The sequence below is a fragment of the Dendrobates tinctorius genome, unplaced genomic scaffold, assembly GCF_039654945.1.
Source record: "Dendrobates tinctorius isolate UK_male_01 unplaced genomic scaffold, ASM3965494v1 ptg000021l, whole genome shotgun sequence".
NCBI lineage: Eukaryota > Metazoa > Chordata > Amphibia > Anura > Dendrobatidae > Dendrobates > Dendrobates tinctorius.
Genome location: NW_027361689.1, coordinates 4586080 through 4605108, shown reverse-complemented (window position 1 = coordinate 4605108; position 19029 = coordinate 4586080).

Sequence of the window (19029 nt, the reverse complement as noted above, 5' to 3'; positions counted from 1 at the left end):
GTGTGTTGGGGTTAGGGTTGGAGCAAGAATTGAGGGGTTTCCACTATTTACCAACTTTGGGGGTCTAAAAATTAGGTCTAAAAAATCACTTGTGGAAATAAAAAATACTTTTTATTTTCACGGCTCTGAGTTTATAAACTTCTGTGAAGAGCTTGGGGGTTCAAAGTGCTCATCACACATCTAGATAAGTTCCTTAGGGGGTCTAATTTCCAAAATGGGGTCACTTGTGGGAGGTTTCCACTGTTTAGGCCCATCAGGGGCTCTTCAAACGCAACATGACGCCCGCAGACCATTCCATCAAAGTCTGCATTCCAAAATGGCACTCCTTCCCTTCCGAGCTCTACCATGCACACAAACAGTGGTTCCCCCCACATAAGGGGTATCAGCGTACTCAGGACAAATCGCACAATAACTGTGGGGGTATGATTTCTCCTGTTACCCTTGTAAAAATAAAAATTTGGGGGCAAAAATATCATTGTGGTGGAAAAAAAATGGATTTTTTATTTTCACGGCTCTATGTTATAAACTTCTGTGAAGCACTTGAAGGCTCAAAGTGCTCACCACACATCTAGATAAGTTCCTTAATGGGTCTAGTTTCCAAAATGGGGTCACTTGTTGGAGGTTTCCACTGTTTAGGTACATCAGGGGCTCTGCAAACGCAACATGATGCCCGCAGACCATTCCATCAAAGTCTGCATTCCAAAATGGCACTCTTTCCCTTCCAAGCTCTCCCATGTGCCCAAACAGTGGTTCCCCCCACATATGGGGTATCAGCGTACTCAGGACAAATTGCACAATAACTGTGGGGGTATGATTTCTCCTGTTACCCTTGTAAAAATAAAAATTTGTGGAAAAAAATGGATTTCTTATTTTCACGGCTCTACGTTATAAACTTCTGTGAAGCACTTAAAGGTTCAAAGTGCTCACCACGCATCTAGATAAGTTTCTTGGGGGGTCTAGTTTCCAAAATGCGGTCACTTGTTGGAGGTTTCCACTGTTTAGGCACATTAAGGGCTCTCCGAACGCAACATGACATCCAATCTCAATTCCATCCCTTGCGAGCTCTGCCGTGTGCTGAAAAAGTGGTTTACCCCCACATATGGGGTATCGGCATATTCAGGAGAAATTGTACAACAAATTTTGTGGTTGATTTTCTCTTTTAATACTTGTGAAAATAAAAAAAATTGGTTCTGAAGTAAATTTTTTGCAATAAAAAGTTAAATGTTAATTTTTTCCTTCCACATTGCTTTAGTTCCTGTGAAGCACTTAAAGGGTTAATAAACTTCTTGAATGTGGTTTTGAGCACCATGAGGGGTCTAGTTTTTAGAATGGTGCCACTTTTGGGTATTTTCTGTCATGTACACCCCTCAAAATGACTTTAAATATGATGTGGTCCCTAAAAAAAATGGTTTTGTAAATTTTGTTGTAAAAATGAGAAATCGCTGGTCAACTTTTAACCCTTATAACTTCCTAACAAAAAAAAAAAATTTGCTTCCAAAATTGTGGTCATGTAAAGTAGACATGTGGGAAATGTTATTTATTAAGAAATTTTTGTGATACATCTCTCTGATTTAAGGGCATAAAAATTTAAAGTTTTAAAATTGCAAAATTTTCAAAATTTTCGCCATATTTCCGTTTTTTTCATAAATAAACACAAGACTTATCGAAGAAATTTTACTACTATCATGAAGTACTATATGTCACGAAAAAACATTCTCAGAATCACCGGGATCCATGGAAGCGTTCCAGAGTTATAACCTCATAAAAGGACAGTGGTCAGAATTGTAAAAATTGGCCTGGTCATTAAGCTGCAAACTGGCTCTGTCGCTAAGGGGTTAATGAAAATGTAAATAAAAACCATTGAAACGGAAAACAAGTATATGTGGAGAACCAATAGATATATGGCCAGCATCTCTTCGACAGATATATTAAGCTTTACACCCTAAAATGTCATAAATTATTAGGCAGATCTGCACCTGCACATAGAAGGTGTAGATTTTGCTATCTGACAAATTTATCGTGTGCCATGCACCTTTACTGTTAGGCGTCAGGTTTCTGCTCTGCTCTGCAGGAATCCAGAGCCTCACATTCCGCTGTCTCCTGCTGTCTAGCTACTGCAGAGAAGATTACTTTGCAGCAGACAGCTCCAGAGACTAAGTTCCTCTGTGCTCCTACTGGGCATGCTCACGAGATGATTTCCCATTGGAGATCGGGAGTCATGTGCCCAGGTCCTGCTCCAGATTTCATTGGTCCATCTCTGAGCTCTGGAAGGTCCCACACGGCTATAAAAAGCGCGCATGACCGTTCGGCCATGCGCTAGTATAGACTATACTTGTTATGTGTGAATGGTAATGGATGTATGATTCTGGTGACTGACTCATTATAAAACCCCTTTCCTCTGATAGTTCGCATGTGGATAGGGAATTAGTTGAGCAGTTAGCGCCAGTCAGTGGCAAGCCTTAAGCCACTGTGCTCACCGCACCACTACGCTAGCATCTGACATTGGGCTTTCTTTCTGGCTTTGTCGTCGAGCGGCAGTGTCCTATGCCACGCTACAGTTGCAGCCCTTCTTGGCCTTCGCAGAAGCGATGTCGCACACACTGTAGGTCTAGAGGGACAAGCTCCTCTGTCTTGGGTCCTGCTCCTGTGACCAGATACCGTGTGTGCATTTACCTGAGGCCTGTGTCTCTAACAGGTACAGAATTTTGTATGTTTTTGTTGCGGCACCTCTGTGTGTGAACAGAAGCCGCTCTGCGCACTCCGGGTGAAGTTGAACCCGTGCGCATCATACCGCCATATTGCTCCTCTGTCATTACCTAGCAGCGGTGTAACACCTACTGCATGGTGGACTCTGAGCGGCGAGCGCACTTTATTATTTATTTTTATTTAGTGCATTCCGCCGTTCCTAAGATTTACAATTACTTAAGAGATCAATTTAATTCAACGATCTTTGCTTTTTTGGCTTACACTTAACACACCAGTCTTGATTTGACATACTTGCTCCATTGATTCTTCACATTAAGGTCTTGAAACTGATGTGTTGAAAATAAACTGGGAAAACATGGGGATCAAAGTGACCATTTAGGTTTTCTGATTTGCATTGATTATTGGAAAGACAATAGGTTCATAGGCAACCAAGGCTCAACTATGATTGTTAGAAGAGCAGCTATACCTGTTGTCTATCAGACTATATAAAAAATGTCAGAATACACAGTGCATGAAAGATTACTACATATGAAGCTGCTCAGTTAATAACAGTTCTGATTGCTAAAAAGGCCTTCAATAGGCATGTGCAAAACTTGACCACTGAGCATTTCCTTTGCTGTGGACAGCTGGTTGTAAATCCTTTACCTGTGGAAAAGATTGCATCATGACTCGTAGTAGGAAGTCATTAGAGGTGACGAGACACATCTGACTATTGTTTGCATGGAAAGTCGTTGGGAAGTGCTGAAAAATTAAGTAGACTTACAGATTAGAAAATACCTGCAGGTCTGCAGGTAATGGCTTGGTGCTACTGTAGATATGACTGGACACCTTCAAATATCTTAATGTTCTCTAATTTATCTTTAGACTTTTATGTTCTACCAAAAAAAGAAAAATAAGTCTGCAGCACCTCATAGTATCACAGGGTTAACTTTACCCACTAAAGGAGCGCACATCCGGTCCAAGGAGGCCCTCGTGGAATACGCTCAGACATCACAAACAGAGTAGAGACAGCGTTTCACAGGTTGGTGGATTTTACATCTCCTTTATTCTGCCTTCTGTGGCGACGTTTCAATCTTACAAGATCTTTTTCATGTATGTTGTAAGTATAAACATTGCAGACGTCCACAGTGTGAAGGACTATGAGTTCAAACATCCCTTGTCCTACCCACCAATGTTCTGGATAAAGAGGTTCTGTGATATAGTAAATGACTAAACTCATTGAAAAGCTAACTGTATAAAGATATTGTTTCTTTAATAGTTTTTTTAAGGAAGACATTTTTAGTAATAGAATGCAAGAATGCTTATGGTATTCCCAAAACTGATATCCCCCTTCAATGAGATCACCAGGCCTGAGTCCTAGGTGACACATTCCCCTCTACAGTCAAGTTCTTGCTACCTAAAAGCTGCCTGTACAAAAAGTTTAACGGTACAATGGTAATAATTGAGCTTGTTATTTCGCCCTTGTTGTTATTGGGTTAATATATTTTTATAGCAGTCAGAGCTGTAAATCTCTTGTGTAATAGTGTACAATGGCCGCTTGTTGGCACCATTAGGAGTTTGAGTGATTTATTGCATCTACAGCCAATTTTGGCATTTAAGAACCATGCCATTACTGTTTTATTTTTCTATAAATGTGGCATGGCATGAGAGCTTGCTTTTAGCAGGATTAATTGGCATGAATTGTGGCATAGTATTTGTAGTAAAATGGTAGACAATGGTAGACAGTTATTGTTCGAGAATGAGCTATTTTCCTTGGAACACATGGCAACGATTATCAAACTATCACAGAGGATTAAATGAAAAGAGCTATCTGTGACACTAGTCACTACTCAATGTGATGCTAGTCACTACTCACGGACTTACCATGTGGCAGCATAGTCAAGAGGTCAGGGGTTAGTTACAAGAGAGCTCATAATAAACAGAGGAGTGAGACAAAAGCATTGTCAGGTAACAGCCCGAGGTGAGAGAATCGGGAAGGTAGTGAATCAAGACAAAAGGGTAAGTCAGAAGGATGGTCATAAAGGTAAATCTCAGGTCTGCAACGGAGATTAGAATACAATTCAGAGTACAGAGCTAGCACACACACCACTTGGGCAAAGCTACAATTGGCAAGGTCTGAAATTAGACAGAGTGCTAATTAGTCCTAGAATGGATGACACCTGCAGGAGATCGCACAGACCCAGGGAGATAGGAGGGCTGAACTTTCAATCACAATATTAACACCTCTGCCTCAGATTAGGCAGTAGAGCTGTCACTCACAATCATGACAGCTCAGCCAAACATTGATCCCATAGAATAGCCAAACTGTCATTCACAGTGTCCCTAGGACAACGTAAGTGGTGGAATTGTAACACCATCGCAAAATGAAAACTGAGAGATGATACAATAGAATCTCCAAGAACCACATGCACATAAAGAAAGCCATTCCATTTATAGCAGCATTATATGCTGTCTGCTTAACATAGTCCCTACAAAATAAGCTGCATGCTTGTGTCTAACCCCTTAGATGCCATAACCACTTTTGATGGCATCATTTAAAAGGTTAAATAGCAAGAATTAAAGAAATCGGGTGTCAGATGTATGCTGCAGCCGAAACCCACTGTGGATACAACCAACTACAAGGCATAACAGTATATTTTGACAAAGTCCCTGGTAATGTGCTGGAGGGGTAGATATATGTCACTATGCTTAATGGCGTCAGTGTTGTGAAGCCCAGAGTATTTTCCTCCAGCACACTTAGTGTTGTGAGGATTAAGCTAAGTTGCAAAAATGGGCTGTTTATGTGGACATCCATAAAGTGGGTGGGAGGATGTCCACCTTATCTCCATGATATAGAAGGGTTAATGGTTTGCCTTTAACTGCCTTTAATTCTTTAATTTTAATTCTTTTGCCTTTCATTGCTAGAATTTATTCTCATGATGCCGCAGTCTGTCATTCTCCTCTTCAAGGAGACTATACTTCTTATCATATATGTTCTCAATAGTCAGCAACAACATGTTCTGGGTACATGGTAAATAAAGTTTGACCCTGGATAACGATGGGGGCTACATGAGCTACATAGAGTTACATATTTGCTGTAAATGGTATAAAATATTGCCTTGTGTTTCATTATGTTAGATAAAGTGACTTGCTCACAACCTGTGTGCAGTTTCCTTTTTCTCCCAGCGCTTGTAAATTAAGGGCGTAAACTCCTAATTTGGACTCACTGGTGATCTGGCATGCCTGACTTTGGGTCAGAATGAAAACAGCTACAACACTCCACCTGCAGAGCCGATGGATAGCAAAAATTTTATCAATTAATCGCATGTCTATATATAGAATTTGTGGCTCTGTTTAAAAATAAAAAATTGCATCTGCCACTGTTACAAATAGCAATCTGAGCTTAAACCCACCTTACCCGCTCCAGTACTGTCTCTCTGCTGCCTATCAAGACTTTGTTAACAGGCTGCTGCAGTGACATCATGACTACAGCTCACTTGACCTCTGCAGCCTATCAATGGGCTCAGTATCTCCAGCTTTATAGACAGCACAAGCTGCCAAGCTCAGTGATTGGCCACAATAGTGATGATATCGACAATGCAGCCTGTCAATAATCACCATGAGCAGCAGCAGAGAGGCAGCTCTGGAGCGGGGAAATGTGTATAGCAGAGGTTTGTTATTTCCAAAAGCTGCATCCCTATGTAAAAAAAAAATACATATTCCAGACTACCCTTTTAAGACGTTAATCAGAAGAAAATTTTGGATCTACATTTAAAAAAAAGAGAGTGTGTATAGTCTGCATAATCTGATAAATACATGTAAATTAATACAATAATGCTGATCTGGTCACTTTACAGATTATTTTGCGCACTCTGGCATAAAAACTGGTGACGCAAGATAAGTCAAGGAGCGTTTCCCAAATTTTATGTACCCTCTCATGTAATAAAATCCAATTTGTCTTCCATGTGAAATATTTAGTCTATCAATGCAGTCCCAGATAGCACATTAGCATAAACACGAAGTCCATTTCATAAAACATTACCGAAGTAGAAGTTAATATAACTTAATAAGGTTTTTTGAAAAAAAAGAAAGAAAGTTATGATAATATTTCATTTGATAAAATCTGTAAAATGGAATTATTATTATTTTTTAATCCCTAATCGCAGAGAGATGCAGTAATGCAGTTTTGACATATTTCTTTAAAATCAAATTAAACAAATGTATCCGTGCAGATGCACATGTTGCCGAGCATGACTAATAGTATTACGGCTATGATTCTGCACATTTTAATTGTTCATCATTTTATGTAAAGCTGCAAAATACTGAATTATTATCAGCATTACGTGCAAAGGAAGCCCTCGGTAGTAATGCAGCACTTACATTTTGTTCTTAGTATAATAAAAGCATACATTTAAGACGTTAGTAGATAACGTTAGTAGACCATCAAAACTAATACTGTAGATCAGTGGATATTTAAAGGGAACCTGTCACCTTGGAAAAATGTTATTTACTTGCAGAAATAGGGTTGATCTGTTGATAAATGGCATTACAATAATGCATGGCCTCCTTACTGAAAGTGCGGCTATAGGAAGAAAATTAACTTATATTCTTCCCTGAGTCTCCGGGTTGTAGTCATGTTGACTTGCACTGAGTGGTTACAGTTACTGCTCACAGCATCAATCACTATAAGCATGCACCGACACCATGATGGGCAGCTGGCTATGCACTGATACACTGCAGTGCAAGCTGTCAATCAAAGTACCAGGGTGTGCTTACAGCCGCTCCGAGATCCTCCGCAGTTACTCAAAGTTGACTGCTCCTTGAACAAATGAATTCATTTTCTCTAAGTAGATGCTCTTACAGTACGGTGGCCAAACAGTACTGTAAAGCCCCCATCTCACATAGAGAGATTGCTAGCGAGATCCCTCTACTCCTCTTTGGTCAGACCTCATCTGGAATATTGTGTCCAGTTTTGGGCACCACATTTTAAAAAAGACATCAACAAACTGGAGCAAGTTCAGAAAAGAGCGACCAGAATGGTGACCGGTCTGCAAACCCTGTCTTATGAGGAAAGGTTGCAGGATTTGGGAATGTTTAGTTTGCAAAAGAGAAGACTGAGAGGAGACTTAATAGCTGTCTACAAATATCTAAAGGGCTGTCACATTGTAGAAGGATCAACTTTATTCTCATTTGCACAAGGAAAGACTAGAAGCAATGGGATGAAACTGAATGGGAGGAAACACAGATTAGATATTAGAAAAAACTTTTTGACAGTTAGAGTGATCAATGAGTGGAACAGGCTGCCACGAGAAGTGGTGAGTTCTCCTTCAATGGAAGTCTTCAAACAGAGGCTGGACAGACATCTGACTGGGATGATTTAGCGAATCCTGCTTTGAGCAGGGGGTTGGACCAGATGGCCCAGGAGGTCCCTTCCAACTCTACGATTCTATGATTCTATGATTCTATGATTCTATCTCTGATGCGTCACCAATTTTGAGACGTAACAGCAATCTCGCCAGTGATCTCGCTACATGTGACACAAAGCGGCGACCAGCCCCCCCGCTGGATATTGCTGATCGTGCTCGAAAGTCCAAGACCATTTTTTGATCGCTTTGTCCTGCTGACCAGCTAGCATCGCTGTGTTTGACGCTGACAAGCGACCTCGTTGGCGACGCAGAACTCAGGGACACAGGCTGGAATCGTAAAGAATAGCTGCTGTGTGACAACGCACCAGCGATCCTTAACAGGTCGTATCATTTTCGGGATCGCTGGTGCATCGTTGAAGAGATCTGCCTGTTTGGCAGCTTACTAGCGACCATGTAGCGACGCAGCAGCGATCCTTACCAGGTCTTATCGTCGTTGGGATCGCTGGCGCGTCGCTATGTGAAACGGGACCCTAACACTAGTTATTTTGAGAGTTACACTATATCTTCATTTCCTAAGGTGACCAATTACCGTTAAATACCTGCTGATCGGCAAAACCCGGCAAAGGTCATTAAAGAATGTTGTGGAGCCATGCCTGTTAGCACTATACACTGATTACATCCACCTCATGTTGGAGGAGATAACATCTGATCGGAGGGGTGCCAGATACCAACCTATTATATATTGATAACCTATTGTAAGTGTAACTCATCCGTATAAAAGAAGTGGACAACCCCTTAAGTCTAAAAAAATAATGCGAATGTAACTTGCTCTTTAACTTCTTCTTTTCAACTAAATGCATTAGCACTAGTTGCAAAACTCTCTGGCATTTTGCTACAAGGAGCAACACACCAAAAAATATATCACAATCTTTCCTAAAAACATCATTGCAACAACAAGAGATAAAAAAAATCTTTAAAACTTTAACTTTTATAAACTTTGTAGGATAGACCATACTACCCGGCCCAAGCAACAAGAATTCAAAAAGTGATAGGTAATATGAAGCGTGAGGGCAAGAGATTCAAAGCTTGGTGGCTATATCGACATGAACATTGCAAGAGATACAAGGTTGGTATTAAATCTTAAACTCAATCAGTCAGTAGGATCAACTCTTCTAAGCCAAATATAAAGGCACGTGGGTCATAGCTGAATAAAATAATGTCTTTAAATCTGCGATCTAATGTCTTATTTCAGAGAATTCCACATTTTTCTTATAAGTAAAGAAGCTTTTCAGGATTATTGTCTGGACAAACATCTCCCTGAGAATTTGCCCCCAGAGCTTATTTTTAATAAGATTTAGCATTACCAGTGTGAGACATGTAACTAGCACAGTATAGTAGAACTGAACTTTGTGTCAAAACAAACACATTTTTTTGCAGCTTTTAGAGCTCTGCTGTATATTGCAGCACTATTCCAACACTGTCTGCTCATGAGATGGAAGCTGAAACACTGAGAAGAACATGCAGATGTGTCAGGTAAAACCACACACAGCACTGCAGTGACAGGAAGAGTTAAGAGAGCAGCATTTACATGTAAGAAAAGCGTGGATATCTCTGAAATAAGGCATCAGATCGCAGATATCAAGGAATCAGCTTTTTCAGCATTCTCTACCTAAATGCCCATATAGATTTCTTAGGCGGGATGATCCTACTGACAGATTCCCATTAACTTCTGCAATGCCTTCAATTGCCCTGAAAACCCATATGTAGCACTCTGAGGTCTCCTAAGACGGTATTGAACACTTAACAAGCTATTTAGGTTAGCGAGAACATACCCTTTGTCATTTCAAAGTGATCTCAAAAGATGGGCTATAGTTATATGGATGGTTATGTATATCACTGCTGGAGTGTCATACAAATTATCTGTAATATTTATTCAGTGCTCTATGGCCTTCTTTCTTTATTTCTATAGACACAAAGTTTGTCTACTACTTTATCATTGATGATCCATCCTTAGGATAGGTAATTAGTCTGATCGGCCAGAATCAGAAGATACAGTAGCTCCACAGTTGAGCATTTCTGGCTGGCGGCAGCTGCCAACATTGATAACAGCTGATCTGCGTGGGTTCTGGGAGATGGACCCCAACCAATCAGACATTGAAGACTTATACTAGAGACAGATCTTGAATGATAAAGTAGTGAACAACCTCTTTAAGCTGTGAGCAGTGATTTTGTCTCCCTACACAGATTTATTACAAAATATCTGCTCCATTCCCTGCCTCAGCTTTTATACAGGCTATGACAGTCTCTTCTGATTTCTGGTGCTATACTATGTGATAGCTCCAAGTCATTATTAATTTGAATACGCCCATGTGGAGATCATGTGAGCCTTCTCTAGCTCATTCAATCTACTTTGGCACTTGACATTTTTATGCAAATTGTTTAAATTCCCGAGGTCCAGTAAATTTCTTAATATTCAACATGAATCCAATTTGCATTGAATCACTCATCCCTAAGGCTAGTTTCACACTAGCGTTAGGAGGTGCAGCATTTTGGTGCACTCGGCGCACCATCAAAAGGGCACATGCGCTGTCAAAATCATACCAGCGCATGGCCTGCGTACCCAATGCTAATGATAGGGTGTGCAGGTCGCATGCAGCGTCATGCGCCCATAGGAGGAGAAGACCGGAGGGGGCGCGACAGGGGGAGGAGCTGCACAGCGGCCATGCGCTGCGCCTCCTAACGCTAGTGTGAAACTAGCCTTATCAACACTTTTTGAATCATAATACATATACAGGAAAAGAGAGGTGATGTAGTAATAATAATAATAATAATAATAATGAGTATGTAAGGTCACATATTACAATCCAAAATAATAACTCATTTACAGCTTCTCAATGAAAGAAAACCAAACACACACTTATATACAGTGTAAAAAATAAATTTTTAATACACTGCTGATTTTGAAAGTTTTCCAACCTATAAAAAATGGAGAGGTCTGTAATTTTTGTCATATATACACTTCAACTGTGAGAAACAGAATCTTTAAAAAAAAATCCAGAAAATCACATTGTATGATTTTTTACGTAATTAATTTGCATTTTATTGAAATAAGTACTTGATACAAAAAGAAAAAAAATAGCTTAATATATGGTACAGAAACCTTTGTTTACAATTACTGAGGTCAGATATTTCCTGTAGTTCTTAACCAACTTTGCACACACTTCAGTAGGCATTTTGGCCCACTCCTCCATACAGATCTCTCATGTTTCAGGGCTGTCTCTGGGCATCATTGAGTTTCAGTTCCCTCCAAAGATTTTCTATTAGGTTCAGGTCTGAAGACTTGCAAAGCCAAACCAGGACCTTGAAATGCTTCTTACGATGCCACTTTGTGGTTGCCTTGGCTTTGTGTTTCGGGTCATTGTCATGCTGGAATACCCAGCTATGACCCATTTTCAATGATCTTACTGAGGGAAGGAGGTTTTTGGCCAAAATCTCGCAATACATGATTCCATCCATCCTCCCTTCAATACGGTGCAGTAGCACTGCCCCTTTTCAAATAAGCATCCCCAAAGTATCGTGTTTCTCCCACTATGCTTCATGGTTGGGACTGTATTCTTGGGGTTGTACTCATCGTTCTTCTACCTCCAAACACGGTGAGTGGAGTTGATACCAAAAGATCTCATCTGACCACACTATCTTCTTCCATGCCTCCTCTGGATCATCCAGATGGTCATTGGCAAACTACCAGAAATCATGATGTGTACACAGATTATCGCCTCCTTGTCCACACGGAATAAGTTTTTAAAAGACATCCCTACTTACTCAGTATAGCAACTCTATGTATTTATAAAAAAAACAACACAATAACATCCAGTACAGACTGTGTATGTATGATATGTGTCACGGCTGAGCATCTGCTACAATAACATCCAGTGCAGCCTATGTGTGCTGTGTATCACAGCTCAGCAGCTGCTACAATAACATCCAGTGTAGCCTATGTGTGTTGTGTGTCACAGCAGAGCATCTGCTACAATTGGATCGCCCCTTGCCAGGGCAGGGCCGAGGGGTACTCGGAGCCGGGCCCGTCGATTTCAATGGGAGATGTCACGGTAGCGGTGACCCGGTCCGTGGCCCTGGGCGTCCATTGTAAAAGGGGGGAAGTGTTGAATGTGTGGATAATGAGTAAAGTTTATTAGTGAATGATTCGTGACTCCACCTGTGGTGTTCGGCAATGAAGATGTTAAGCCGACGCTGCAGACAGATCTTCTGGGACAGATGGTGTGGTGCAGCAATGATGTTGTGGCCCTCCACAGGTAGGGCTGTAGTCCCAGGACAGTGTAATTGAAGAGATAGGGAGGAGACATAGATGGTGCGGTGTCAGGCACAGTGATGTAGCAGTGCTGAGTGTGTTGGCGCAGGAATAAGCAGAGGACACCAGGGCATGTAGTTCCAAAGCTTTACTCACAGTCTGTTGTGCATACAGATGCCCGCATCCATGCTGTATCCTCCAAGTCAGGGGCTCAGCCAGCCTTCAGGCAAGATGAAGTACTCCGTTCCACCACTCCGCCAACGTGTGCCTTTTCTGAACGTCTCCCTCTTAGCGCCTAGGGTGAAGTACTCACAGCACTGAGTTACACTGGAGTTCCTCCTGTCAGATGTTCCTATGAACTCTACTTGTACGGCAGACAGCTGTAGCCTGCTTCGGGGACTCCTTACTACCTAGTCCCGGCTCACTCTTGTTGCTGTTGTGCCCCCAAGTCTTGTGTGGGAATAAAGTGCTGACAACTTCTACTCCTCCGGTGTCTGTTGCAGGACCGTTAGTATCCATACAACCTCGGGGACCGGACCCCGGCCATGCGCCTAGAACTCGAGGAAGGGCTCTTCTCTAACCCTAATCCTTAGTTCTCTTCTCCTCACGTTCCGTACAAATCAATCTTTCTTATGGAGAATTAGGCTTTCTGAATATCTCTTTCCTGTGCCAGCAGACCCCGGTCACTGAGGTCTGCTGCAGCACTTCCTTCATCAATCCCACTCAGGGGATCCTCTCTCTGACTCCTCGTCAGACTGACTGACTTAAGGCCCGTTACACATCACCGATTTTGTGACGTAGCAGCGATATTGCTAGCGATATCGCTACATGTGATACTTACCTCCGACCGGCTCTCCTGCTGATTATCGCTGATTGCACGAGAACGTCCTGGACCATTTCTCATCGGGCGCTTCCTGCTGGGCTTCCTGTGGCGCCGAAGAGAGACTCGTGGACGCGGGCGGGAGGACGTCAGGATCGCCTCATGTGACAGGTAAGTAGCGACCCCCGACTGCTGCTATGTCGCTGGTGAGATCTGCCTGTGTGGCAGCTCAGTAGAGACCACTTAGCAATGCACCAGCGATCCATATCGTTGTTGGGATCGCTGGTGCATCGCTAAGTGTAACGGTACCCTTAGTCCCAATCATCTCCCGCTCTCTGGTGCACACTAAGCTCCACTCACCTCCCAGCACTCTTCGTGTTCCAAGCAGGGAGCCACCAAAGGTGCTTTGCTACACTTCTTTGTGGTGTGGGGTGCAGGTGTTGGAGTGTGGTCAGGTGTCTCCACCTTACCTGGATGGTGGGGCACCACACCTCAGGAGGAGGTGCAGTACCTCTATGGCGACTGAACCCTCAGGGGCGCCACACAATAGCATACAATATAGCCCATGTGTAATGTGTGTCACAGTTGAGCATCTGCTACAATAACATCCAATGTAGTCTATGTGTGCTGTGTGTCACAGCTGAGCATCTGCTGTAATAACATTCAGTGCAGCCTATGTGTGCTGTGTGTCACAGCTGAGCATCTGCTATAATAAGATCCAATATATCCTATGTGTTCTTTGTGTCACGACTAAGCATCTGCTACAATAATATCCAATGCAGCCCATGTGTGCTGTGTGTCACAGCTGAGCATCTGCTACAATAGCATCCAATGCAGCCTATATGTGCTGTGTCACAACTGAGCATTTGCTAAAATAACATCCAATGTAGCCCATGTGTTTTTTGTGTCACGTCTAAGCATCTGCTACAATAATATCCAATGCAGCCCATGTGTGCTGTGTGTCACAGCTGAGCATCTGCTACAATAGCATCCAATGTATTCTATGTGTGCTGTGTATCACAGCTGAGCATCTGCTACAATAACATCCAATGCAGCCCATGTGTGCTGTGTGTCATAGCTGAGCATCTGCTACAATAGCATCCAATGTAGCCTTTGTGTGCTGTGTGTCACAGCTGAGCATCTGCTACAATAACATCCAATGCAGCCCATGTGTGCTATGTGTCACAGCTGAGCAACTGCTACAATAACATCCAATGTATTCTATGTGTGCTGTGTATCACAGCTGAGCATCTGCTACAATAACATCCAATGCAGCCCATGTGTGCTGTGTGTCACAGCTGAGCATCTGCTGTAATAACATTCAGTGCAGCCTATGTGTGCTGTGTGTCACAGCTGAGCATCTGCTACAAAAAGATCCAATATATCCTATGTGTTCTTTGTGTCACGACTAAGCATCTGCTACAATAATATCCAATGCAGCCCAGGTGTGCTGTGTGTCACAGCTGAGCATCTGCTACAATAGCATCCAATGTAGCCTATGTGTGCTGTGTGTCACAGCCGAGCATCTGCTACAATAAGATCCAATGTATCCTATGTGTTCTTTGTGTCACGACTAAGCATCTGCTACAATAATATCCAATGCAGCCCATGAGTGCTGTGTGTCACAGCTGAGCATCTGCTACAATAACATCCAATGCAGCCTATGTGTGCTGTGTGTCACAGCTGAGCATCTGTTACAATAACATCCAATGTAGCCTATGTCTGCTGTGTGTCAAAGCTGATCATCTGCTACAATAACATCCAATGCGGCCTATATGTGCTGTGTCACAGCTGAGCATCTGCTACAATAACATCCAATGTATTCTATGTGTGCTGTGTGTCACAGCTGAGCATCTGCTACAAATAACATCCAGTGCAGCAACAAAAAGCACACAACTAACCCATATAAACTCAAACCGCCATCCGCTATTATTAAAAATAGCTAATGTTGCTGCGGTAATTTAGCCCTATAGGGAATCCAGCTTCCAACTCTATAATCCAATAAGCTTCACCACACTTCAATTAGCGCTCCCAGTCCCCGCCCCGGGCCAGCTTCCCGACTCTCTCTCTGCCTTTAACCCTAAGGGTTCTATCTATATTATGATTCTCCCAAAAATGTTTAGTCCTGACAATCCTCATCGATTGACAGTGCTGTCAGGCTTAGCAGCCATAATATGGTCTCCAATTCTTTTTTAAGGGGTCTCACAGTGCAATTTGTCCCTAGTGTCCTTAGACAGCTCTTTGATCTTGGCCATGGTGGAGAGGTTGGAGTGTGATTGAGAGTGTGGACAGGTGTTTTTTTATACACTTAACAAGTTCAAACAGATGTAATTAATTTAGGTAATGAGAGCAGAGTAGGGGGGCTTCTTAAAGAAAAACTAACAGGTCTGTGAGAGCCAGAATTCTTGCTGGTTGGTAGGGGATCAAATACTTATTTCACGCATTGTGATTTTCTGTTTTTTTTTTTCTTTAGATTCATTCTCTCACACTTGAAGTGTACTTGCGATAATAATTACGGACCTCTCCATTCTTTGTAGATGGGAAAACTTGCAAAATCGGCAGTAAATCAAATACTTATTTTCCCCACTGTATATAATTCATTAGAATGAAAAATAGCATGTGCCCAGACTGTTCTTCTTCTGATACAGTCATTGAGTGACCCACCAAATATACTTTCCTTGCTTCTAGGAGCATTAAAAGTCGATATATTATAATATTATTGAGGATAGTATAGGGGTTATTGGAACAACATAAATAGATAGTAGAGAAAGTTAAATATCTCCAATTGTCCCTAAACTTGCACTTTCCTTACATCAGCGTATGTTAGCAGCTTTAGGTGACTTGGTTCTCCCAAAGTTGATTGCCTCTCTTGAGAGCCTGAACACACATGATAACAACAAAATTAGAAAACTGACCATGGCCACCCATGTAGGAGACATAGCTCTTATAAAAATAATACTTTTAGTTCCCAAATCTGTTGTTGTGTTTGCCATAAATTGGAATATTATGCACATATGCTAATGAGGTGCTTGGTGCACCCTTAGCATGGCCAAAAGCTTCAAGGCACCAAACCCAGTGACTTTTTCATCTTTCTCCAAGCACCTCATTTGTGAATAAAGACCAATTTCAGGCAAAAACAGCAATGGTGTCATGATCTAGGCCGAGTTTTGAGTCCTGTCTCCCTCTTTCCGGGTCTGGTCATGTCAGGCGTTAACATTTTTCTGCCTCATTCTGGTGTCAGGTCGGCTATTCCTCTCCACTGCATTCTGCAGATGGTGTCAGTTATACTTTCTGCCTACGGTGTGAGTAGCTGACTCTGGTTATACCCTGATTTGTCCTGCTGTGTTTGCTGACTGTGCTGGTGTCTATTCATTCCCCTCTTTCCATCCAGACTCAGTGTTTCCCTTCATGTTTGGACTCCCCAGTACCTGACTCTGCTTAGACTCTGACCTGCTTTTGCCTCTTGCTTCGGGTATTTCTGCTTCTGACCTGTACTGACCATTTCGGCGCTCCTCTGACTCTGTGTGTAATATTTCCTTTGCTACTGCGCTACTCTCTGGTGTCGACCCGGCTAGTTTGACTATTCTGCTGCCACCTGGTGGTAGCCACGCTGCAGTGCTTTGAGCAGTATCTCAGGCTTCCGGAACTCCACTCTGCTGCCATTTAGTGGAGTTTGCATCTCCCTGCAGAGCTGCAGCGTGACAAATGAATTATGATATTGAATGTCTAGTTTATTGGCTTCTGTATCCACTACAAGGTGATGTGCTTGGTTTGAACAGTGATTTTGTATTTTGTGCAGATAGATAAAATAAAAATGAAACAGTTTCAACATTTTGTCTCTTTTTATTAAATACGTAACATACCCTTTTCTGGATGCTGTCTTTCAGATTGTGATTTAGTGAAGTATCAGATATGGAAGTGTTATACTCCCAATTCCTGCGTCACTTGTTTATTTTGCGCTTTTCGTAACGAGAGGGAAACATCGAATATTTGATTCAGTTTCAAAATAACAGAACTAATTGGTGTGTTGATATTAGCACTGGATACAACATGGAAAACCAGGGCCCTGCAACAACTAACACAAGCCCTCTAATTATTTCCAGATTGCCAGAATGTTTGCTAAGCGCCATACTTTTTTTTTTCCAGTGAATCGCTGACCTCCTGTAGTTTGTTTGTCCCGGTGCAGTAGGGCTTAAAATTAAAGTAAACCCACCAAATTGCAAAGATGGAGAATTTACACTGGTCACAGGGAAAGATTTTAGGACTTGGGTTACAATTACAAACCAATATTTGCTGTGCATGAAGTGTGGAAGAAAGGACTATTATTTTTGTTTGGTTTCTCTGGTTGCCATCAAGAAAGTTGGAAAGAAAGATAAACCGTCTGCATTCCATTTTATCTGACAGTTCACTATATGAGCAATCAGACCACACAAGTGTATTTCATAGGTGAACGGCTCCTGTGTGGTCCTGCTGGAAGCAGCCTAATACACCCTAATCAAGCCCTAAGCTTATTATTCTAAACCATGTCCTGTGCAGCTAAAAGGCAGAACAATTGCTGGCACGGCGCATTTATATTCTGAAAATAGATTTTTTTTTTTAAATAATTTTTAATTCTAGCACATGGCAGCACTTTACATTTATTACTATGTGTAACAGAATCTGTTGTTGGACGGGATGATTTACTTGTTACTACACAAGCTGCAAGGGAAATTTATTAATTGTTAGGAAGAATTTTATTAACTAGAGATGAGCCGATAATTTGAAATACAAATTCGCCAACTTTGTTGAATTTTCCCATAAAATTTGACTTGCGGCAAATAAGATTACACTGATTTCAAGAGTGTAAAGCTTGTAATTGCTCATAAGATACACATGGGGGGGGAGGAGTGAGAACCCAACTGACCATAAGAGCTTACACTCTACAGATTTGAGGAAGTGAGAGGAATCTGCTTATAACAAGAGTTTACACTCCACAGGAAAGAGAGGACCCTGCTGGTCATAAGAGCTTACACTCTACAGGAGAGAGAGAGGATCGCGCTGATAATGTATGTAAAGCACTGTGGAATTAATTGCACTATATAAGTGAGGAAAGTAAATAAAACATAAAAGCTTACACTGTATAAGAGAGAGAAAGTGCGAGGACCCTGCTGAGCATAAGAGCTTACACTCTACAGGAGAGAGAGAGAGAGGACCCCACAGACCATAAGAGCTTACACTCTGCAGGAGAGGGAGAGGACCTCACTGACCATAAGAGCTTACACTCTACAGGAGAGAGAGAGGACCCCACTGACCATAAGAGCTTACACTCTACAGGAGAGAGAGAGGACCCCTCTGACCATACGAGCTTACACTCTACAGGAGAGAGAGAGGAACCCACTGACCATAAGAGTTTACACTCTATAGGAGAGAGAGGACCCCACTGACCATAGGAGCTTACACTCTATAGGAGAGAGAGAGAGAGGACCCCACTGACCATAAGAGCTTACACTCTACAGGAGAGAGAGAGGAACCCACTGACCATAAGAGCTTACACTCTGCAGGAGAGAGAGGACCTCACTGACCATAAGAGCTTACACTCTACAGGAGAGAGAGGACCCCACTGACCATAAGAGCATACACTCTACAGGAGAGAGAGGACCTCACTGACCATAAGAGCTTACACTCTATAGGAGTGAGGACCTCACTGACCATAAGAGCTTACACTCTACAGGAGAGAGGACCCCACTGACCATAAGAGCTTACACTCTACAGAAGAGAGAGAGGACCCCACTGGCCATAAGAGTTTACACTCTACAGCAGAGAGAGAAAGGACTCCAAAAACCATAAGACCTTACACTCTATAGGAGAGA